The sequence below is a fragment of the Onychomys torridus genome, chromosome 2 (genome assembly GCF_903995425.1).
Source record: "Onychomys torridus chromosome 2, mOncTor1.1, whole genome shotgun sequence".
Taxonomy (NCBI): domain Eukaryota; kingdom Metazoa; phylum Chordata; class Mammalia; order Rodentia; family Cricetidae; genus Onychomys; species Onychomys torridus.
The window spans coordinates 101,771,244-101,797,190 of NC_050444.1; the positions used below are offsets into that span (position 1 = coordinate 101,771,244).

The window sequence follows — 25,947 nt, forward strand, 5'->3', positions numbered from 1 at the left end:
CTCAGCCCCAGTTCCACATGTTGGCTGCCACGGCCTCTTCCTCCTAGCATGCCCGATTGATATAAATTCCATCTGCTCAGCAGCCAAGTGACAGAGAAGAAATACCGGCATCTGGTCTCCATTGCTGTCGGGTTTTTGTTCCATGTTAGACCTTAGCTAGAAACATATGAAGAGATGAAGGTGCTGGCAAGCGACTAGAAGGCTGAACTGGCATAAAGGAGACATTCTGATGCTTTTCACACTTCACTCTGGAGTTTTTACAGGGAGTGGGGAGGGTGTGACAGAGAGCTGATAAACCAAACAATGGGAGCCAATAGGCCTGAAGGTCATTTTATGTTCTTTAAGGCTTCGGGTTTTTAAAAAGGAGTTTTAATGTTAAAAACTATAAAGCACAACATATATTCCCTTTCCCAGCCATTTAATGCAACAGAAGGTAACTAAGTCACACAAGAACGTTCTTCAGCTCATTCCCCCCCCCCCCCCCTCTTAAACATCCACTGGCTTGGACCTGCTCCATAGGCACTTTATAGTCTCCTTTGGAGAAACTGAAGCATGCTAAAACTCAAACCCACCATTTTTTTGAAGCTATCAGCTTCCCAGAGATGTGTAAAGTCACCATCAAACCTAAAACAGAAAGGGTAAAGAGAAGCAGAGCTAAGCCCCTTAGGGAGGAGGCCATTCCCACTTGACTCTTGGGTCTTCGTTGTATTAATCCCCTGACCAGCACATGGAGGAAAGTAAAGAAGAACTGTGGAAGATGACAGCACAACACAGTATTGATTTTCTTCCTCTGGGTGTCTCTGTACATGCTGTCCAGGCGGGCGCAGTGAGAAGAGCGTCATTCAGACACCTAGCAGGGATGGGGCTGAATTATTAAAGTCACCGCATGAAACAATGACCATGTGCAAATTCCACTGAACTCTTTTCAAAATGACAGGGCGGGACACAGATAGATACTTTTGGTCAAAAGACTACAAGGAATATTACAATGATTTTTGCCATACTGTACAATTTGGTAACCTGAATGATTTTGCCTTCACTTATGGCACTATGCTCTGAAGTTCCTTTCTGGTCTCCATTTTCATCTATACTTGTGGCTTTCTGAGGTGAAAAGCATACATGGCAAGAGATGTGATATGGCAAGATCCTCAATATTCAAAAGACAATGATGAAGCCAGGAGGAGCATGGCTGACTGGAGACGCTGAGGCTGTCGGTTCTGGGATGACTATGGTGTAACAACTTAGGAAACTGCAGTGAGGAGCCACTAGGAAGAAATCCTCCAGAAGGTTGATGATGCCTGAGCCTTGGTCCCACACTTGCCTAGGCCCTTGAAAGTCTTGGGAGGTTGGAGAATATGCATGGAGAAGACAGGCATTTCTGATATATTCTTTAAGAAGATTTATGAAGAAAAAGTCTTGAATCTGCGATTGCAATTTTTTTTGTGTGTGTGATGATTCTATATTCTAAACATGCATCCATTATTATTATTATAGTATAAAAACTACTAAATGTTTCTATGAAATAATTTGCTAATTGGGAGAATTTTGATGCTTTTATGTGTAGTAATCTCTTGGAAATGTTTTACGCACTTTAAATAATCCAGTGCTTCTAAAATTAACTGAATGCATAAGAAAATCTAATTATAAGCCATCTACAATACTTTACCTCTAAACAGTAAATAATACAATGCCCATACCTCTGAAAAGAAGAAACAAAGCAAAAACGATCTTTCTAAGCCAGGTTCAAGAATCATAAGTCAATCAAAAGTTAATAAAACCACATAAATTATTTTAAATCAAGGCAAAAATCAAACAGAAAAGCAGCAATTAAGAAAATAATATTTGCAAGACCAATATACTAATGTGACATTTCCCTAAGATATAAGAAGTTTTGAAAAACAAGTAGAAAAGGATTTATTTATATTGAAACTAGAAATGTGTAAGAACTCAATAAGATATTTTGAGAAAGTGGAAACACAAATGAATATGATAATCATAAAAGCACAGGAAGTCTTCTAATTAATGTCAAGGACCTTTCTCTTTGCAATAGGAGACCATTACAGAAAACTACCACCAATTCTAGTTGTGGAGCCCAGTCCCAGTGGATACAGCTACAAAACATTCCTGCACCCAAGGCTCAAAGATCACTGGAGAAGAGGGGATGGAAAAGCTGTAAGAGCCAGAGACACAGAGAGTTTGCCGTGAGACTAGGTCTCCTAGGAATGTCAGAAGCTACATCCGTGAAGTCCCACCAACATGACTGCCTACACCTGAGCTGAACAAGAACAGAAACAGACATGCCAAGGTGGATGGGGAAAAGCCCAGGGGGCTTCAACCCACAAAGAGAACGACAGGTAACAGAAGAATGACGACAGGGAGAAACAGTCTTCCCCAGGAAAGAACACACAAACTGGTTATCCAATACCAAATGATTAGCCCTGAAAACATGCATCCAAGTAATATTATAAAACCAAGCAGGTTGTACATACGTATTTAGGAATAGATGTATGTAGCAAAGGATAATGCAATAGGAGGTCAAGACATTGAAAAGGAGTAAGGAGGAGTACATGGGAGGGTTTGGAGGGAGGGATGGAGAGAGGGAGGAAATGATCTAATTATATGATATTATCAAAAGTAAAAGAAATATAAAGAAGAGATGTGCATACAAGCAACATCTTATCGTTTATCCCCACTCCTTTCCAGAAGATGACAGACTCTACATCTCTCTCAATCCCTACACAGTCAGCATATGAAGGAATGTGTACATGGGTCATGCTGCACTTCTGCAATGTAACTGTTGGAACGGAACAAAACATCTCTTTCTGTATTGATAAAGAACCGTTTGCAGCATAGATCACTCAGTGAAAGCTGGGAAATACTGAATATCCTCACTATGTGCTACTCTATCATTCCTACCTAACAAATGGAAGGACATTTGTACACCAACATTAGACTTATGTCAGCTAAATAGTTCTGTATTAAGTTTTAAGCCAAAAACATATATTTCTTTAAAAACTGTTTTTAATCTTAAACTATATTTCCTACAGGAAACCATCTAGTCTTGAATTTCTGACTAAATGCATTTTTGGTGTACTAGTTCCTCCATTTCTCTACCAGCTGGTAACTATAGGCATAGCTTGTAGGACTGTAGGACACAGATGGAATCCTTCAGTCTGGGGTTTTGTTTGTTACTGAGCTTTCTCTACATTAATATTTCATTGTTTTATCTTTTCAGATTAGTTATAAATAAATACATAAATTTGTAGACAGGGATTCTGGCATTTTTCTTGGTATTAGAATTTTGATAATTTTCTAATTTATTACATACAATGAGATGAGACTATAAAGATCACTTGGAGAGTAACTCCATTTCCAAATGAAAACCTTACCAGTGCCATGCCTAACTGACTGACCTCCTTTGGGGGTTTAGTACTCAAGCATAGTCTATGCTCTCAGACATAGAGGTTACTTCCCAGGCAGTTAATTATTTTCCTTTTCTTTGACCTCACAATATCTTATTCTCTACCATTCCCCTGGGCATCATGGAGAAATACCATTAAGACATATCAAAGAAATGGACATTACTCACTCGGTGTCAGGGCAGTCAGCACAGAGGTCTTCTCCTGTCTGTACCTTTGATGGCAGCACAGTGTATGGTAGACAATGTGTGTCCACTGTTCACTGCTTCACTCCTCATAGATATAACCATGCCCATTAATGGGACAAATAAGCTCTTATTCTCTTCACATAAATGTATCAAGGCTCTAAAATGTGACTAGAATGTGGGCATAGAAACACTATGGACCACCCATCAAAGACTTTAATCCAATAGGAGGAAAGACAGGTAATCATCACAGAGGGTAAGAGAAGTAATGGTCATCTGGGCACTTTAAACAAGGCTGCCAATGCTGAATAGAAAGAGTTTCCTGAAAAGGATGCTAGATGGAGGCCCACAGGCTTGCAGGAATTAGGCTGGAGAAGAGAGTGGAGGTACGCCAGCACATGTGCATGTGGAGAACCATAGGATGCTAAATCACTTAGAGACCCTTGGAATTAGAGTCAGTGGCTCATCACCTAAGGTTTTAGCCACAGGCAGAATGCCATACTCAATGGGTCCACTAATGAGATCAACTACAGTCACTCAAAGTTTGCAAACATCAGAGGATGGCGATGCCAGCCTGATAATTAGATGCAGGTGTAGCATCAAAGATACAGAAAGGCTATATCTGTTATGGGTCATCTTTACCACATTCATCCCTATGTCTATACCCCAGGGGCTCTTCTCTGGGACCTAACGGCAAATCCTATCATGTAAGACCTAAACTGGAATGCCACATCCTCAAAGTATGTGATAAAGCATTTAGCACCATGTGTGAAGCCCACTGATGTAACTTCCCACAGTATATGGCTGCTGGGCTGAAAGAACTGCTGGAGGAACTTGCATAAACTTCCAGAGCAAGCCAGAATACCACTCCTCCGTGAATGACAACTGATGGGTCAAATCACCAGGGAGCTGCAGAGGAGTTATTAATGGTGACAGGGACACTACCTGGGAGACAAGTTGAGAAGGGGAAAAGATTATTTATAAGCGAATAGTTAACAGCTGTACCTACTGCTAAGCATTACATGGATGCCACAAACTGTAGAATTCAAATCCTGAGTTATTCAAGCACGAACAACTGCCTGTCACCCAAATGCAATGCTTCGCTACAAATTAAGGTGGGAGAGATGAGATGTTGTAACGATGCTTCACCAAAGAAGGCAATGTCATCCCAGGGCTCAGGTAAAAGGGGGGAGGAAAGCTGGGATAACCATACAGTGAATTACGTTTCTGAGTAATAATGATGAATCTGCAAGAACAGCTTTGTAATTTTTCCTGAGGGCTTTAACAACAGAACAGATGCCAAATGCATCTTGTATTATCAAGAGTGAGCTGGACTTGGGAGTGAGGGAGACTGAAGAGTTGTCATGTCAGAAAGGTAAAATGAGAAGATGGGGAAGGAACTAAAAGAGACTATAGAACTGGGTTTAAGCAATTCTGCACTGACTACTACTCAGGCATTTTTGATGAAATTCATCTACAGGTAAAAGTGGCATCTGTCACTGTGGTGTGCTACTCTATAGTAACTTTGAACCATAAACTCTAAGTAGAAAGAGGCATGAGAGCTATGTGTTAAGGAACAATAGGAAAACTCAAGGAACATTAAGGAAAACAAGAGCTGAAAGTTCTCAACACAATGTCTGAAAACTCAATCTACACAGAGCTAAAAATACTCAATGACAAAAAATAAGTCTCAGCACATATTTATGTTTTGAAACCTCTAGCAACTAAGATTATCACTAACCATATATATTTTTAACATCACAAAACAAGAGCTATTTAAAAAATGGCAGATCTGATGAAAAGTGAGTTTTAAGAATGACTAATTTTAGAAAACAAAAGACATTGTGTGTGTGTGTGTGTGTGTGTGTGTGTGTGTGTGTGTGTGTATTGCTAATGGAAATTAAATTAACACAAATTCTAGAGAACAGACAAGACAGCCTCAATAACAGTATTTCTATTTGTCCCTGATCTCCATGAATCATTGTTAAGTGAAAAAGGCAAGGAGCTGTGAAGTCAAAGCTGTATATGTGATTTCCTTATTTTCACAAAAAGGAAAGAAAAATAATATTGACATGCAAGAATTATAGGCTATTCTGTTCAGAGTATTCAAAAAACCAACGAGTGTGTCTGTACCCAAATAACTACATGGTATCTCTATCCATGTGCATGCATTGCATTACTTATTCAAAACACGGGTACTTTATAAGTACCTAGAACATATCTATCATTGTATATCTAGACAATTATTCTATATAAACACCACACACACACACACACACACACACACACACACACACACACACATTTCCTAAAACACTGTTTGCAAAGCTAAAACATTGGAGATAAATTACCTTTACATAAAGGATTAATTAACTAAATTACGATACATTCACATAATGTAAATTATGTGACAGTCATACATAGATCTCTATATACCAACGTGAAAAGAGGGGTGTAGCTATTCCCTAGTCCTGTTGGATCAAATAACCACAACTTTAGTGGCTTCAAACAACAGAAATTTATTCTCTTATAGTTCTGAGACTTCAAGTCCAAGTTAGGTGTCCACAGGGCTGTACTCTATTTGGCAGCTCTGGGATGAGCCTGTTCATACCTCTCTTTTAGCTTGTGTTGGCTGCTGACAGTACATGGCATGGGGCACATTATTCTGCCCTGCCCTCCATCTTGGCACCGTCTTCCCTCTAAATAATCTTCCTCTGTGGGTCTGTCTCTAGTTTCCCTTCATCTCTTTTAGAAGGACATGTAAGAGAGTTTAGGCACTGTCCAGAGAGTTCCAGATTCTCTACCCTGAGAGCCTTGGCCCCCTTTTTCTAACAAGGTAATAGTCACTGGTTCTAGAAATTCAGTATGATTGCTTGGGGTGTGGGATTTCATCTAGGATACAATACGACCTCTAAGATAAACCATGAAAATGTCAGATAACAGACTAACTATGTGTACATATGTATATACACATTGAATGAAACCATTAATTAAAAATCATAATAAGAACTATTTGGTATTATAAATAAATGAAAATACATGGAGGACTGTATACCAATTTTTTTAAATGATAGGAAATTCTCTACAGGAAGTGACTAGAGACAGCTTTTAAAATATGTTACAATAGTGCTTGAATTCTATATTAACCTTGTGTTTATTTTTGCAAAGAAAAAATAAAAACACATACTTTAAAGAAAGTTTTATGTATTTTAATGTGTCATTGGGTTTTTATCAAACTCTGCAATCTTTATGGCATATTTTAAAGCAAGATGGGTTAGTCAGATCTGTATAATATAAAACAAATTAATAATTGTAGAATAAAAATTTCTGTATATTCCAAGTCTTAACTTCTGAGCATAATATTCACAAATGAGAGTTCTAAACTCTAAGAAACAAAAGTGAGCATTCTTACACCAATCTGTTACAAATCTCTTACAAGTGGTTCATTAAAAATCTCTAAGCCCATATTCTTTGATCTCATCCTCAACTGCAAAGTTTTAAAGGGCCATTTCTAGGGTCAACTATCTGTACTCATCTACCTATAAAGGGCATTCATGATTCAGCCCTCTTTTAAACAAAATTCCTCTTTGTAGTGTTTCTAACTGAATATGAGTTTCATCCTCAGGTTTTCAGCCAATGTAACTATTAGTAAGCAATTCTTTGCTCTATTACTATATTTTGGAACAAAAAAAGTAGAACTTACTATATTCTCTCTACTGTTTTTCACTTACAAGAATTATCAAACACTGTGAAAGTCATCAGGAGTCCTATGATTCTCTAAGGAATGTACTAAAACTAAACTGGTTCCTCAATCTAGAAGATGAGACAATGTGCTAAGCACATCTGTCAAGTGCAGGAAAAGCATTTCATAGATAGGGGCGGAAACCACAGGGTGGGAGAGACATCTAGAATCACACACTTGTTCATTCATGTGGGTTTTTAAAATGCCTACTGTGTGGACTTGGTGCTACCATCCATGGCTTATGTTGTGAACTATGTGGGTGGAACTGCTAGTGTCTGTGAACTTGACAAGAGATATGAATTTGCTAATGGCAGCCTGTTGCTTTGACATGCGGTGAGCCAGCAAGCTGGGACACGAGAAGGCACAGGAAAGGAGCAATGGTTGGACAGGTGTCCTTAGATACAGCTCTATGGTAAGGGCTGGCAGTGCCTGATAATTATGGATAGTGTTGCATTTGCCAAGAGACATGTTTAGCAATAAGCAGGGAGGCGGGGAGGGGAGGTAGGCCTATTACAAAACTTGCCACCCACCTCCCATTGGCACTATCAGTTTCATATGCTCTATTAAAGATAATCAGGGTACCCAGCCTCCCCTGAGATCAAGAGAAACAGTGATTATGAATATAATAACAGTTTTTTAAATTACCTAAATCAAACCCCTGCAAGGAGAACAGGAAAAAACAAAAACAAGAGAACACAGCAGCCTCATTTCAAAGGCCACTGCACGGCGGCGTCTAAGTGGCTGTGCAGGTTAGGAGAGCCTCTCCTCTCGTAGAGTCGAAGGACTCTCCTTTTTTCCCCCACATGTGCGAAGTCAAGAAACTGGCACCAAGAGAGCAGAGCAGATTTCTGTTTCGGGCTATGATTTGGAAATTGGGGGCGGGGTATTCTCTAATTTTTTTTTTTTTAAACGAAAGCTGCTTAGAGACATTAGTTTGTGAAGCTAAGTTTGTCAGGGTACAAATGTAATTGTCCTTTATATGAGCATAACTTCAGAGTGTTAGCTGTAGGTTCTATTTCAATAAAAACAAACAAATAAAAAACCTATAAAATAATTATAAAACATATGGTGCAAACTCCGCTGTGTTTATTTATGGCAGTAAACATTATTTACATTAAGATCTAGTCAGAATTAATCCTCAAAGAGTTATAAACAAACTATGCCCAATTTTCTCCTAACCATGCATATCGAAAAGTTTTTTAAAACCGAGCTACATTAACCTATTTTGCCTCCACACAAGAAAATTATATTTTAACATTAATTTTTATTTTAAATACTTAATAATGTCACCAATAAGCCACCATAGCAATATAGCAAGAAACTTACTTCCTTTGTTCTGGAAATAAGAGGAAATCCTAAGAAAAACATCTAAGCATCTGGAAAGATGGCTGAGCATGTACAAGATGTAAGAGCACTTGCTGTGCAAACATAAGGACCTGAGTTGGAATCCCCAGCACCCATGAAGAAAGCCAGGCAACAAACACACCTGTAACCCAGTGTTTGGGGCAGGGCTTGGGAGGAAAGATCCGAAGACTGCTGGAGTGTGCTGGAGTGTGCTGGCAACGAGTCTAGATACAAGTTCAGCGAAAGAAACCACTTCCTTCTCTCTCTCTCTCTCTCTCTCTCTCTCTCTCTCTCTCTCTCTCTCTCTCTCTCACACACACACACACACACACACACACACACTCACACACACCCTAAAGTCCTCCTGTTAGTTGCATGACATTTTTTAATTTAATGCTATTTCATTATTTTCAGTTGCTAGTCTCTATCAATAATTTTAAAAGTAATTATTTTTCTTCTTTAACAACATATGTACTACTTCAGGTTATGTGTACACTATTAACATAGCCTCTTAAAACTATCTAGATAGCTTATCTTTGCTATTATGGGAGTTGCATTATGGGATATTAAGTACAGATGTTATTAAGTGAGGCATCAAAATAAATACGTTTTAATGGTCAACTGTAAGGCACATAACATCCAAGAAATAGAGATGCAAAAACCATAGTTAATAGTCAAGTGTAGTGGTACATGTCTGTAATCCTTGCACTATAAAGATAGACGTGAGATAATCCTGAGTTCAAGACTAGCCTGAACTATAAGTCAGACCCTACCATAAAAAAATAAATAAAAATCAGACTAAAAAATTTTAAATCTTAAGTATTCTTCTGCCCTTTCAATAAAAGAATTTAATTTCTATCCAAGGCCTTGTATTAACAAATATCAAAATTTATAGGGCCAGGTGGTGTTTAATAATGTGATGTGATATAGAAAAGAGCTACCTTTCTTCCTAGTCCATGTAGACATAAAGCTCCTCTCTACAGCAGGTCCTGACCACAGCCCCTTGTCTCTGTTCTCACACTCACGAGCAATGGCTTGATACATGGCCCACTAGGGCTGGCTCATTCTAGCCATGACAAATACCTAATGGTATGTTCAGGAATTCTATAAGCTAAGTGTCCAGAGACATCATTAAAAATTAAATTAATAAATTTACAATAATTTCGAAACCAGGGTAACAGATGCATGCAATTCTTTATTTCTAATTATTTAACTCTGTGTTACAATTATGTGTGCTACTGAGGTTACTAACTAGTCTAATATCCTGGAAATACTTTTATACAGCATATATAAACCTGGACTGGTTGGTCTTACCTGTAATCCCAGCATTTGGCAGGTGAAAGCAGGAGGATCAGAAGTTTGAGGCCATCCTTGGCTACATTGTGAGACTGAGGCCAACCTGGGCTACAGGTGACCCTGTCTTTAGCAATAGAATATGTATGTAAAGCTTTCTTTCCAACTTCACAGACTCTCAGAGTGATGGCCTGAAATCAATTGTACATTCTCACCATAATTAGCAAATACTTGCAAACCAGGTCCCTCCTTCTCATTTAGAAGGCTGCTAGACAGCATTTAACCAACATAACTGAATCAACACAAGTTTCTTTTGAGTAACGGGTGGTTGTCTCATTTTAGACCATAGACTTCACTTGAAAATGCATACTCATTAAGTTTTATAATCCCATCTCTCCCCATTTGGGAACAGAAAGATACTTTTGCTATGACAGATTTAAAAAATAACAATATATTCTATTTGGATCACTTATTTTTATGAAGTCTTGTAAAACATAACGGAGTGTGATTTCTGGGTATGAAAAACATTAGATATGACAGGTGAGATATCTGGTTTCCGTCTTGTACAAAAACACCCTGCACAGCCTTTGGAAATAAACACTGAGATTATGTCTCAGGTCCACAGGCATTTTATTTCTGCATATGCCTGGATTATTGTGTGTGATAACCAATTAGCAAATCCTAACCACCTCAAATCTTTGTTTTAAACAACTGTACATTGATCTGTGGTGAAACAAAAGAAAATGTAAGCATGAGAGGGTGAACCAGCACTGAACTAAAGCCCGTGGGGAAAGGCAGCTCACTGAGAGTCAGATGTAAACAACATGTAGAGATAAGTCACTCTCCCTTAAACACACAGTGCAGCTGTAGAGGTGCCAGTCAGAATGAATCAATACTCATGCTCTTGACCCTATATACCATAATACATAATATACACACATTCTCATCTTTCAACTTCTAGTTATAAACTTAAACATTACATTTTTAATATTGCTATTTGTAAAGCACGTATGAAAAGGAAACATGTTAATCTTACTAGGTTAGAAACTAGCCATTGAGAAATCTTATGAATACCCACAAGAAGAAAAAAGGCAGGGTAAATGTTACCAGAGCCAAACATGTATGTTTTATAGATCTGATAGCAGCTGGCAAATTTTTATAGAAGTGAATTTTATTAGTGAGAAACCATCTAAAGGCCAGCTTTTAGGACAACCATTCTTATTAGTAGTAATATAGGAGGTTTCAATATAACTGTAAAAAAATGTCAGACTTCTAAAGTATGTTTTTTAAACATTCAAGTCTGCCTAACACAGGCAGGCTTTGTGACCACCAAATGAATCAATAATTGTTTAAGTGCTTCCAAACAAAGTCTACGGAACACAGTGCTACCATTTATGCAGAACCTTTACTCAATGCAAATGTATGCTATCAGAGGGTTCTCCTTTGGGTGCTTCCCCAGGAAGCTTTCCTAGTCCCATCAGGTCTAAGTGTTCTTCCTTCACCTAAGTTCCTGGGACTGACCATGGAGGGAGAATCCATCAGGAGCAATGCAGGAATGGAACATGTAACTGCAACCAAACTGTCTGACTTCTCTCTGTGCTTACAAAATCACATTGTTTTTAACCATAAAGAACCAAGAGGAGTTAATTTCCAAACATCTGCCAATGTTCTCTTCCTTATTTACACTTTGTTTTCTTTATTCTTTCTTAAGATACCATATTATAAAACACAACTTTATTTTGTCATTTGCTATATATAGCGGCTTTTGTAGCCTATAATTTATTTAAAAAAATAAAGTACATTTTTCCTCCCAGAGCAGATATTCATTAACCTGTTTTTTACCAAGTATCTTTATTTTCTTTTGTAGGTAAGGTCACATACATTTAAAAAAAAGTGTTATATTTTTAAAAAAAGTGTTCTCAGTTTATGACTAAGTAGTACAAAAAAGCTGTGATCAAACTGATTTTCTCGTCACATAGTAGGACAATAGCTTTTACATATTTCCATAAATAACTTACACATGATTTCTTCTGAAAACACATATAACCTGCAGGTGGTTAACCTTTTACTGCAAAGCAACTGTCAAAGAAAGCCATTAAAGTGTTATATACTCTAGCTTAGTAAACTTGGAAAGTAAAATGATTTTCTGTTTTTCAACTTTGGTCAAAGTTGACATACTTCCAAATGCTTAAAAAAAAAAAAAAACTCAGAGTCCTAGGTTGCTGCTTGGTTTTAAGAGATAAAAATGGGAAATGCAAACTTTGGGACCTTTCATTTATGTTTTAAAATTGTCCAAGTGTTATTAGAAGATGCACTAAAAACAATTATTGCAATTTCATCATATTGCAATTCCACCATCATTTAAAGGCTGATGCCATAAAGCAAATACAATAGGTGGCGGCACATGTCTACAATCCCAGCACTGGGGAAGCAAGATGATTATGAGCTGGAGGCCAGCCGAGACTAGAAAGTAGATTTTAAAAAGAGGGATGAGTACTTGAATAAAGACATTCATTCTAAGTAAGCCAAAAGGAAATGTGAAGATTCCTTCTCATTTGACCATTTCTAGTATAATGAGGGTCCTTTTATGAAGTCTGCACAGATGTCCAAGGTCATTGGAAATACAGTTAAACCCTACAGGCTGTCTAGATTCCCATGTGCCCAGTCTTGATGCCTAGAACCTGGCAATGAGTATAACGTACATTGCTTTCATCAACTGCATCCGGTCATGATTTTATCTAATTCTCCTTGCCACCACTCCTAATGTCAGCATTATTTCTACCTCAAACACAGCGACAACTTCCAAACAAGACATCTTGGCACAGGTTTAGTTCCATGTAGACATAATCACCAATAAGCTTCCCAAGGCTTTAGAATGGCCACTTATTACAGTGCTGGCCCCAAACTGTTTGCATCCCCCCATTCCCATGTCTACATCTTGGGACCCACCTTGCCAACTCTCATCCTTGCCTTTGTGATTTGACTCGCATTAGCCAATAGGGCGTCAATAACTAGGAAGGACGTAGATACTTCAAAGGCTTGCACACTTCAGCTTTCCCTCTCTTGCTGCTCCTGGGAGCCTAAGAACTATGCATCTCCGAACAAACTATGGCAAACCTACAAACAGTGAGCAGCAAACCAATCACCTCGGTTGTCCTAACCAACAACTGTCAGCAGTAAGTAAGACCATCCTAGACCACCCAGCCTTGATCAATGTCCACTCACTGCAGATGCCCAACTTGCCCTTAGTAAGCCAGTAAGTTCTGGATAGTCTGCAAGGAACTGTGCATGACTAATATGCTCATTTGAAGGCATCAGCATTCACTGAAGCAAAGCTCTGTCACGGCAACATTAAAGCTGCTGCTCTGCTTCCAGCTACATCCCTCACCCTTCTTCAACGCTGTCAACAGACTACTCTGTATTTTTATAGACTTTCTTCATGATATACAACAGTGTACAAAAGAAAAAAATGTGATAAAATTCAATAAACAGGTACCTATCACAGCCATGTGTACTTTCTTGCTCTTAAGTTCAGCCAAATCCCTTTCTTCAGCCCTTATTAAGCTGAGCTGTGTAAACTTGTACACATTTCTAGTCTAGTATGTATTTCTAGTCTTTGGTTTTGTATTCAGTTGTTTTCTCTTAATTTCATGAAGAGAAACTACAAAACCTATTTCTCCCCATCAGTCTTGCATGTAAGCCTCTATCCATAGTCTCTGCTACATTAAAGAAAGCTCTGTTCAGATCTCATAAATGCTGCCTGGAATTCTAATTCAAACCAAACTCTGCTTTAAAGGGAAAAATGATCATAACTTAATCATAATTACCTTTCAGACGAATCTTATATTTTCATTCTTTCAAACATGTATTTGGTAAATAAGTAAGAGAGTATTTAGTGAACATTTTCCAAGTCAGATTTGAATGTCTGCTTTAAACCAAATTTGTATTAAAAATAAAAAGTCTAATTACCTGGTCCTCAAGGTCATTACTGCTAAACAAAGGTAATTACTGGTACTTTATGTAACACCTTCAACTAAACAAATATGTAAATGGATAAATATATAGTATTATTTACTAATTTACATCACACTCATAGACCATATAAAAGCAAACACCATGTTATACTTTACAGAATTTTTTTCTAAGTAGAAAAATGTTCCTTCAACACATTTAGAGGTTTCAGATTTGATCTAATTAAGTTTTCAACAACTTTAGACAGGGGAAGATATTTATACCACTTGTATTTTTTTCCATAGGAAAATACGCTTTAGTTTTGTGACACCAGTCTAAACCATATGATTTGGATTTTAGTGCTGACCTTTAGACATGTACTACAAAGGTGCAAACTTATTCAATACATGTTCAGTCTCTCTGAAACTGACTCAAAACACACTCTCACACTCTCTCTCTCTCTCTCTCTCTCTCTCTCTCTCTCTCTCTCTCTCACACACACACACACACACACACACACACACACACACAACCCTGACAAACTTCCTCAGTTTTAGATTAAGTGAAGGTGATTATAAAAACATTCTGATATAACAAGAATGAAATAATACTGTAGAGAAATAATGTATTTTGGTCACCATGTGATACTGGCATTTAAATTCTATCTGGACTTTCTAGAAGCATGTATGAGAAGGTACACTTATCCTTAAAGAAATGCAACCCAGCAATAACAAAAGCTCAAACCTCACTAAAATAATGGCAACCAGACTTAGGACAAGACACATTTGACCAAGTTTTAGGCAAATTTGTGAAATTTAAACTATCAGACACTCCTTAGGTCTGGGAGACCACATCTTATAGACAGCATGTAAGACCAACTTACCTGGTGTTTGGGCTTTCAGAGCAGTGTCCTGTGGTGAACAAATCATAAGTGAACACCTACTCTACAGCATTCTTGACAATCTTCCCTTTTAGAAGAGAGAGAAAGGGGCAGGCAAGGCAGATGGTGCTATGTCAAGTCTCTTTTCACAGGCTCCCAAACGTGAGAACACCTTCTGTGGTGGCGACTTCCTACCGGCCCTAGACTACCACTTTCTTAATTATGTGCACAGAGAACTTCCTCCCCAAAGAAGCTTCAGATGCCTGCAATTCTACACACTGAGCAAAAGAAACTACCAAGGAGAATGTCGACTATGTCCAAAGCTCATGTTCTTCTCATAATGAGCACTATAACTGAATGTAAAACATCTACATTTTAACTGATTCAGTCTCTCCCCAAGTGGTGTGGGCAATAGCAGTTCCACCTTGTTCTGAGTGAATGAGTCCAGAAGCGGCTTCTACATGGTTCTCACAGAGCAATCGCCTTGGCCTTCTGACTGAAAAGGAAACTTTTAAATAAATGTCCATGAACTTGTCAGATCATTTATGAGTTAAAGAACAGACAGGAAGCAAATAAATATAATTTGATAAATAGGTGGAGATTTCCATAACAGCAAAATTTAATTAAACCAAAAGAAAATAAATATCATAATTCAAAAAGTAGAAGTGGGGCTGAAAGTTACTTTTGTTTGTCGATCCTTTAATGGCAGTCTAAACTAACTATAGAACCAAGGCATCTGAGGAAGGTTTAAACACCTTTCATTTTGAAGGCATTTACTTCTCAAGAAAGTTGGAACTATGTCCAAAGATCCCATTTATATATAACTGGTTATTTTACTAGCTATAGCTCTGACTTCCATATTCATCACAAAATGCAGCTCATGGTTTTGACTAGACTTTGTCACACCCCGCCACTGAAAGCCAAAAGGACCCTGCTGTTTGTTCCCACCTGTAGACAGTGGCCACTTAAGTGTCTGCTGAGTGAATGCATTTTCTTCAGTCTTACAAAGAAGAAGCAAAAATCAAAAACAGAAGCAAAACAAAACAAAAACAAACAAAAATGGAGTTTTAAAAAGGGGGCAAAGAAAGAATAATTTAAAAAATTATACTCTAAATAAACACCAGACTATAAAATATATACATTTTAAATTTAGCAACAAGCATGAGATAATTACTTTTATTTCTTATTTGCCTCTAACTTTTCTGGATTTACTTCCCATATTTTAACAATGTTTACTATTTTTCTTTATTAAAATTTAATCCCAGAGTAAAAGATATTTCATTTCTCTCATTCTTCCACCATATAACTATTTTTATTTTGCAATTCAAAGATATAACCAAGACTAATGAGAAATTAATAAGAGAGATGCTGTAAAGCAAATTCTTGCCTATAAAATTTTTGCCTCACAAAAAAAAAATAAACAGTGGAAATCTACATATAGGAAATTAATGGTCACAGAAACATTTCTGTGTGTGTACAGAAAATAATAAACCATTATTTAAATGCTAGATGCTTTAAATATTTTCTTTTTCTATATTCATAAACTTAACATGCTAGTGTTTTCTCCTATCATATAGATACGCATTTTACATGAGTGTACAGGTCTGCATCTAAAAACACATCTGAGAGGTACTTGCACTATTCCCACCAAAGATTACCCATAACTCTGAGTAAACTGTTTCTCAAGCCCTTAAAATACCTTCCATTAACAACGTTTCCAGCCTTCTCTTAGAGGGCTGTTCTAAGGGTGCAGGGAGAGCTGATTACAAAAATACGCCAGCAAACGGGATAATGGCCTTGCTTAATTAAAATGTAAAACTGCAGCATCTGATACTCTCTCTGTTCCTGTGATTTAAAGGAAGGCCTCAGTGAGTCACTCTCTTGACAAGAGCATTCAGACTGCAGAGGCTACAAAAGCGTTAATGACATTTACCCCCCTAATAAGAGCTGTTCACACTTCATGGTTTTCCCCTGTTATTGCTCAGGACAGACACTAGCACCTCATTGAAAGATCAGTGCTGCAAGGGAAAAAGGCCCCCCGGAGACAGTGCAGACCTGAGGAAAACGCACTAAATCAGGGGATGGTACAGAGACGCCATGCTTGATTCTCAAGGGTTCCTCTGCACCCTACGGCCATGGATTTGCAGCAGTTAATCCAATGCCAATGAGAACCCTCCCCCACTCCCAGAAGACAGGGCAGACAGAGTGAAGGCTAGGCAGGAAAGAAATACTCAGGTACCCTAGGCCTAGCAGTGTTGAAATGTCCCGTGTTGCTTTCAGTTCATCTCCATTGATGTGTGGCTGAATGAATAACACGCTGACCTTTTCACCTAAGAAACCACAATTTGAATCCAGCAGAAAGTCACCAGAGGATCAATGGACAGAGATACCCATATTTTAAAGTAATAAAGCACTACAAGAAAGGAAAGGAAGGGAAATTTATTTTTTTAAACCATGGTTTTGGCCACAGATTCAACTGACTCCCCTGGCTCTGCTATTATAAACTGGAACCCTGATTCAGAATTGAAAAGCTCCTAGCACTGGCCCCTACCGATTTCAAAATCTGGCACAGGTCCATGGCTACTGCAAGACAGACATCCCCTCACATGTCAATGTGTGGCACAGCAGCCCCGCTGGTGAGAGACTAATGGTTGACTCAATGGAACGTACTCAGCATGAACTCACATTCTGGCAGAGAGGACAGCACTTAGACAAGGTGTTCTTAATTACTCCTTCAAGAGGAATTTGAACGTATCTTATTGTTCATTTACTTCTACCTATGACTGTATATTTAAAAACAAGCAAATAAACGAGGCAACTCAAGGTGCTTCTCTGACTCCTGGATTTTGTGTATTATCAACAGATGATGAATAGAGATCTAATATGAACAGGTACTCGAGAGACAAAACCTATGGACTATTCTATTATTTATGTACCAATTTCTTTAAAGTCTGTGTTTCTATGATCATGAGCCAATACTGTTAAGGGTCTATGTCCCACTCTAAGTTTCAGAAAGGCTGCTGTCAACAGAGTTTTACTTCAGAGCTGTATTACAGAAAAATGAAGGACACACCACAGTTTGAATTACTGCATTTGCTTAACACTAATTTTAACACAAAACAAAACAAAACAAAAATCCACAGTAGGGAAAGCATATTAAAATAAAAATAGAAAATACAAAACCACATTACTCATACTAACTAGAAAGCTGCCTGTGCCACTGTTATTATGGCTTTGTTAGAGAAAATTACAGAACAATAAAAAACACAGAGCCTTTTGCTCTCTGCTCTCTAAGTTTAAAATGTGTTTTTCTGGGTTCTCTACATAAGAGTCACACAGGAAGCAGATGGTAAATTCTGGATGGAAAATGCCTCCTGATTAGTATCTCATTCTCTTGTGGGGTTTCTGGGTTTTACTTTGGTGTAGTTGTCTGAGACAATCCACTGCTCTTATGTATACTTATTACGGTTTCGTCTCCTCTCCAAGTCCACATCTCAAGTCTCCTCTGAGCAAAGAAGAGAAAGTGCTAGCAGGGAGGGGGTGGGACAGTGAACACATCACTCCATTGCCACCAACAAGCAGAAACACTTGCCAGATGATACCAGGACCACTGTTAAGGCAATTATCTACCAAGTCCAAGGGTTATAAAAACAAATGTTGGATTAGTGAAACATCAAAATCACTTTCCTTAGGTATACAAGCACCAAACAAATCCAAATCCACACTCATAGACCCCATGCTCAGAGCCTGGCCATCGAGTGAAATCAATTTCCCCACAAACTTACTCATATCCTTTTCAAATATAGTATTCTTCTTGTCTGGAAGGAATCTCCCCCATCCTTTTTCCTAAGAACCTCCTGTTTCAACAAGTCTTTGCAGACTAATTCCACTTGGCAGTGGTCACACTGTGTTTTCTGATCACTGTCAGCAATACCATACATGAATCAGACAAATGTATCTTTAGTTATGTTTGGCCCATCTGTATGGACTTAGTAAAAGCTTTCAGAAGCCTCTACAGACCCTTATCTCATTCCTACATTTCAGCCCTTCACAGTTTCCCTCACTAGTGTTTGAATTGTATGGCAGTCAACAAAACAAAACAAAAAACAAAACCAAGAAAACCAACAAAACAACAACAACAACAACACCAGCTAGTAGAGCCTGGCCTTTGACACTTCCTCATGCCTCACTGTTAGAGCACCTGCCCTCCTGACAAATTGAAGAAAAGAAGGTCAGAAAAGAATACAGTGGCTCAAATAAAATGTACAGGAAAGTAGGAGAACCATGAAATGTGTATGTCCAAGAAAATTAAAGGGTGAAGACGGGCCCTGAAGACTGATCTACTTAAGGAATTAAATCTACTGAGCTTCACCATGAATTTATAATGTTACATCTGTTCATTCTGAAAAGTCTTCTAAGAAGGTCCTGCCAAGAAAATGAGACTTACGGACACACCATTTTGGCACAATTTGGAAGCTAATGGGTGGCTGACTTAAGGTTTAACCCCAACATTCAGGAGTTGTCCATTTTAAATTCATTGAAGAACAGATAGGGGGGCTACTCTGGAGAGACCAAAAGTTTAGTCAATGCCATATAAAAGAATATGCAGGCTGGGTGGTGGTGGCACACACCTTTAATCCCAGCACTTGGAAGGCAGAGGCAGAGTTCATGGCTAGCCTGGTCTACAGAGTTCCAGGACAGCCAGGCTACATAGAGGAAACCCTGTCTCCATAAACCAAAAAGAACACGCATCCAAGTAAACCTGAGCTAGTTCTTATTAAATGTAACTGCAAAGGAAGGGTGGACTGGCTTCTGCTTTTCCTGGGGAATGCAGAAGCCTCTTTCTATGTTCCCTACACACAGCCCTATTCCTGAAATCATAGCATTCCATCCCAGAATCTGGTGAGCTACTTGGTTCTATGACACAATGGTAAGAGGAGGAATATTTTCATTTTAGCTCTGGGCATAAAACATCAAGCTGCATCCTTATGTCTAAGGACTTTGTTATCATTGCTGTTTGAATAGTTAGGAGCTTTGCCAAGGGATTCAAAATCCCTGTATTCAACTTCCGGCTCCAAGTCTGCCTAAGGCCTTTAGCCATGGTAACTTTAAAACTAGGGTTGATAGTTTCCCCAATTATCTCTTTAATAGGGAGGCCAGGATGATTGCTAGGGTGTTTGTAGATGGCCTAGGCACTCTGAAAAACAAACAATTTAAATATAAGATACTGCCTCAAATCATCTATCTTCTGCATGCCCTTGCCAGAAATGGGGATCCTGGCATAATTTATGCACATGCTCTTCCTCTCTGAAAAAGACCCACAAATTGGTGACAAAATACAAAGACAACTTTCTTATGGGTTATGGTGCTTATCCTATCTTTGTCTGGGATCAAATTATCCCTCCTTTAATTTGTACAAATGTCATTTGTACATTCTCCTAGTTTTCATCAAATAACTTCCTTCCCATCAATTGCTCATGGCTGTCTTGCTCATTATCCCATGGGCTTTTGGAAAGACCTGTGCTGGTGTACTCAGTACACAGTAACTAACTGATTAAAAGTCTACTTACGTGAACCATAGAGACACACTTTTTTCTTTCTGCTTCTGGAATTCCCTAAACATTTGTGAGGCAAACTAATAATCATTTAAAATTCTGCCTATTTTGTTTTTCAGTGCTGGAAACTGAACTCACAAGGCCCCATCACTGAGCTACACCCTTACCCTGTGACTTTTATTTCATGCAAAAGCCTACTCTAATAATTTTTAACAAGTTTCATTTATTCTGCACTAGGGACTCAGAGAGTTACCAAAAGAGTAGATGAAACAGACAGATTTAAAGAACAGTGTCTTATAGACATTTCCTTTTAAAAGGCATACTTGTGAACATACACAATGTAGTAATTATTAATAATTGTGTGCCATGGGATAGTTATGGTATGATATATTTAAATATAATTTCACTATATTATTTATAGATGGAGAAAGTGATATTAACATGTTATATCTCTCTCAAGTAACAGCTGTCAGAGGTGAAACCAAGATTCATACCAAGCTTGTACAACTGTAGAGTCCAGTGTTCTCCTCTGCCTTTTATTCACATTCAAATATGTTCACATGCCTACGCATGTTTGTGTAATTATGTACATGTGATTGATTTAAAACAGAAGAACAGCTATCCTTATGTCTGCTTGGTTGGAAAAGCATTCTGCTCTAAGGGGCATAGGGAAATAAAGAATTCCAGAATTCAAGGCTATTTAATAAATTAAAATGAGCAGGGAGGTGATCGCCTATCATAGTTCATCATCTTTTCACCATCATATTAACAGTTGTCATTGGATGGATTTAGTAGCCCTTCATGTACATTGTCTTACTTTTATTTTCACAACACAGCTGAGAGGTGTTGTTATGCTATTTTCCAGGTGGGGGACTTATGTTAAACAATGGCATAGGCCTAATTTCATACTCCTGATAAGAATTTAAGCCAGGAATCCAAATCATGAATCTGTCTTCCTACACAGAATACTAACATGTAGTGTTATGTAGAAATGACTAACATGTAGGCTGGGTGTGGGCTAAGAAGGAAACAAGGGATATGTGGTTCTTATATTCAGGAAGCTTACCATACAACACTGTTTCAATTCAAAGTTTCTGTGATCATAGAAAAGTCACATAACCTCTTCTGACCTCAATGCACCAAATGTTAATTTACTGAAAGTAACTAAAAGCAGGGGTGGATGGGGATCCACAGAACAAACATTGAATTTACTTCTCATGGGGTCATAGAAATGTGTGTTTGTCTAATATTGACATTTTCTACCACAGATACCACAGAACGTTTATTTTGCAGACCACTGTTGAGAAAGCCTTTGCTTCTTGCTACCTTCAATAGCACAGCTGCAGCTGCTGGGCCAGACCCTAGTAAGTCAGAAGAAAGGCTAAGGGCCCTTTGACCAACTGGAATTGATGGGTATTGCATGAGTTCCATAGGAAAATATTGTATTGTAAATTTAAGCATATTTGCTTGTAACTGATATGTACTGAGCAACTTTGTAGTACTTTATAGCAATGTCAGGAGAGACATTTTAACCACTGACTGACTGTATTGAAACTGTGGACAGAGCTGGAAGGAAACAATCTGGAGATAAAAATCACAACAGAAAAGGAAGAGCTCCATTGGTTCAGCTAGTCCTGGTGAAAAACTGGATTTCAACGGACTCCTATAGGAGAAGAAATTACCCATGCAGGCAGAACAGTGGGGACTTGGAGGTAGAAACCCTTCCTAAGTGGACCATATGCATGCTGAGGAAGAACTTCCAAAGTTCTCAGAGCTTTTAGTATGCTAGTGTGCATCCTAAACGCTCAGGGAGGGATCCAGCATGTGGTTCCTTCCACATATAAAGCTAGACTTCTTGGACTGATATCAGCCTTTGGCAACTTCTAGAACTATATGGCTTGCTCCATTAAGGCCCTGGTGACTTGCAATGTGCATCACTGCTGTTCTGCTCACAGGCTGCTGACACTCTGCTAATTATTCTGGAAGGACTTGCTTAGAAGTGGGGAGATTTCCAAAGACAGGATGGTACATGCAACCAGGCAAGTTAGCTATATGTTCAAGCTAAAGAGAGACTATGTATTTTTTTTAATGACTAAATCCAACAATAATAATCATCTATATTATTGCTTAAGTCAAAGACAGACAGGAAATGAGGAATAAGATGACAAGAGGGCAGGCTACTGCTTTTATTATTGTCAATAAATGGTATCTGTAGAGCATGACCTAGAATAACAACAATAATAAAATTATTCTTTAGTAGCAGAAAAATATGCTCCCTTACATTTATATTTTAACATTTAAGTGAACGTTCCCATTTTACTTTCCAGAACATGCTCCCTCTCACCTTTCTGAACAAAGGCTTTAGCAACTACACAGACCACTGAGATTTGCACTTTCAGGAAATGGCCTACCTTCTTACATGGTTATGGTCCAATTTATGCTATGTATTTTATACTCAACTGGCTGGCTTATAGAGCACATAGGTGCCACCTAAGTGAAAGGCTCCTTAACAGATATGCCAAGCTTTTCCATGACTGTGTGGCATCCCCAATATCTTCCTTTTTCTTTGAATATCATACACAAATGATAGATTTGATCAGAATTTTGAATGGCCTGCTCTTCTCCCTCAAACACACACTCCCAGATTAAAAAACAGATGACATACCCTCTTCCACATTCAAAACTCTTGCTGAAGTTAGGGGTAGCTGACTATACACAAAGAATGAAGGTTTTGGTCCAGAGAGAGTTAGATTAATATCCTGGCTTGACCAGTTCAACTCACCGTACATCTTCATTTGCTCGGTAACACAATCTATAGCCAACTGCTAACCAAGTCAATATGTGGTAAGACTAACAGCCACCCTAACTTGCCTTGATAATTACTCTCCTTTAACTGACATAATATTCAATATACTGTTGTTGAGAGCAATAATGCTAAAATTGATGCCTTGAGGGCTACAAGACAATTGAGTTTTAGCCAGATAAAATGACTTGTACACTAATAGTGCATTATAGGGTTCCCCAGCTCTCAGATGAACATTTTATAGTCTACCTATACAAAAATGTTACATATAATTATTTCAAAGTCATCTGTGCATACCTCATCATTACCACACATAATTCTAAAGTACTGTCCAGTAATCAAGTACTGGCTTAAATCTTTAGAAGAAAGAGGATGTTTTTATAGCCTGATTCCTTTTGTCTTTTACAAAACGAATGTTTTCTCAATAAGTTTTTTAAATGTTTTTGTGTCCTGCAATCTTTTGTTTTTATTCTAAGTCCAGAAGTGCTTTATACAGAACAAGTATATGATAGATACTAAATAACAGTACATGCCATTTAAAGAAAATCAATATTACATCAATTCTATCAATAAAATAAGATAGAAACTAGGCTGAGAGTTCCTCTAATATGACAAGTCTATGATTTTGTGAAAATATCAATTCTAGAGTCTTACAAAATGATACGTTAAAATTTGAGATTTGTCAAAATTTGTATTAATGAAAATTAATTATAATTACACTAGTGGCAATATTCTTTATAGTAACATTTCCTTTACTATTAAGAGGCTTTATACATACATACATACATACATACATACACACAGACACACACACACACACACACACACACACACACACACACACATATATATTAGTTTAGTTTGAGACTCTTGCTGATGTTTTCTTTCATACCTCTCTTGCAACTCTCTCTTATGAAAAGTGAAAGTATGTTTTCTATACTGTAGAGACATAATAGAATATTGGGAAAATTAACACCTAAATAATTATTTCATATTTCCACCAAGGCTCTGGTCAAATCAGAACAGTAGGAAACAGCAGTGTTCTATGGACATAGAGAATTTAGCAGGTTTTCTATTAACTGACATCAAAATGTGAATACATACAAGAGTGAATAGAGAGTTGCTACGATGGTAGACCAGTATAGCCATGTACCTATCTGTTTGACTAGGAAGACACAATACACAAGCTCCTGCTCTCTGAGGCAAACACCAGTCATGATGCTGCAATATGGTCCTGATGTAGAGCCAAGCACCACAGTGGAGACAGTGAAGACATTACTGGACAGGTTTGAATACAAGAAAACTGTTAGCTAAGCTAACAACTCCAGGCAGACATTTGTAAGAGATTTCTTTTTTGTAGGAAAAAAATGTATCTAAAAGAGAGGTTAATGACACAGTAGCTGCTGTGGGAAGATCTGCTACTCCAAGGGTCTCAACTAGTATAAACAGTGATGGGAACCGGCTCCATGCTCTCTTCATTCTGGAGCTGCACCCCTTCAAATGCTCACTGAAATATTCTTATCCTGGGACATACCAGAGAATGATGTAATATACCTTTTAAGCTATGGTAGTCTGAATGAGAATGTCTCCTATAGGCTCATCTACTTAACCACTTGATGCCCAGTTGGTGGCGCCTTTCGGGGAGGTTTAGGAAGTAAGGCCTTATGAGAGAAAATATGTCACTGGAGATGGGCTTCAAGAGTTTGAAGACTTGCCATTTCTGGTTGTGCTTCCTGCTTCATGTTTATGGTTAAGATATGAGCAGTCCGGCTCTCGTCCTTTTGCCATGTCTGCTACCTGATGTCTCTGCCTTTAAACCGTAAGCCATGATGAAGTCTTCTGGAAGTTGTCTTGGTCATGGGGATTTACCAAAGCGACCACAAAGAACTAATTCAAACTGAAAATGCCATATTTAATTATCGTCACCCTCAGTCCATCTTCTGTGGGACAAAGCTTCTGTGCCTTCCTAGCCGAGGCTCTCAGTAAACTAAGAAACGGTCCTATCATGGGAGCAGAAAGGTTGGTCTAACCTCTTCTGTCTCCACTTTGTCTGCTTCTATTCACTATCTACTGCTGCTCTGTCCCCACTGATGCCTGGAGGAACCACAGAGAAGAACGGCCTGAGTTTGTATGCTCTCATCCCAGATTAAAGCATAGAGAGACTAGAAGCTCTCCTCTCAAGTCTGTGTGATATGTGGATTTGACAGCTAAGGATGTGCCTAGTGCACAGGATGGCTTAGCTCATCAACATCTGTCATACTCTACAGGGCAGGTACAACATAAACATTTTTCTTTCTGAGTGGTCAGTTCTGGAAATATCTCCATAGGAAAGTTGAAAGAAGACTTTAGATTCTACCTTCCTAACTGAAATTTCCTTCAACAAAAGATAGGATTCTAACATCCAGATTTAGGGTCCTAAGGTCCCTCAACATGTTTTTCTCAACATGTATCTCTCAAGGTTTATAGAAAGGTAGATGGACCTGAGAAATTTCAGAGGCAAAATGGCTTACTTTTTGGCAAAGCACCAAAAAGGTAATGAGAGATGGGGTGTTGATGTAGGGCTGAGGCTACTGGCTTTCTGGATAAATCTGAAAGCCCTATCACATTAGAAATGTCACTGGTACAAAGGAGGGGCTCCAGGTCACAAGACAGCCAAACCTATATCCATGTGTCTACTTTCCAGTATGTCAAGCCCTCAGACTACAACAGGAAAGTTTTCAGGATATGCATATTACAGTTTCTTCCTTGATTTGGGTAAAGACATAATAAATATGA

General features: G+C 38.3%; 1 protein-coding gene across 5 annotated transcripts in view; it reads right to left on the reverse strand.

The window, feature by feature from the left end:
• Positions 1–25,947, reverse strand: part of Bnc2 (basonuclin 2) — a 288,209-nt gene that overhangs the window by 90,600 nt on the left and 171,662 nt on the right. The gene's annotated exons all lie outside the window — the stretch shown is intronic.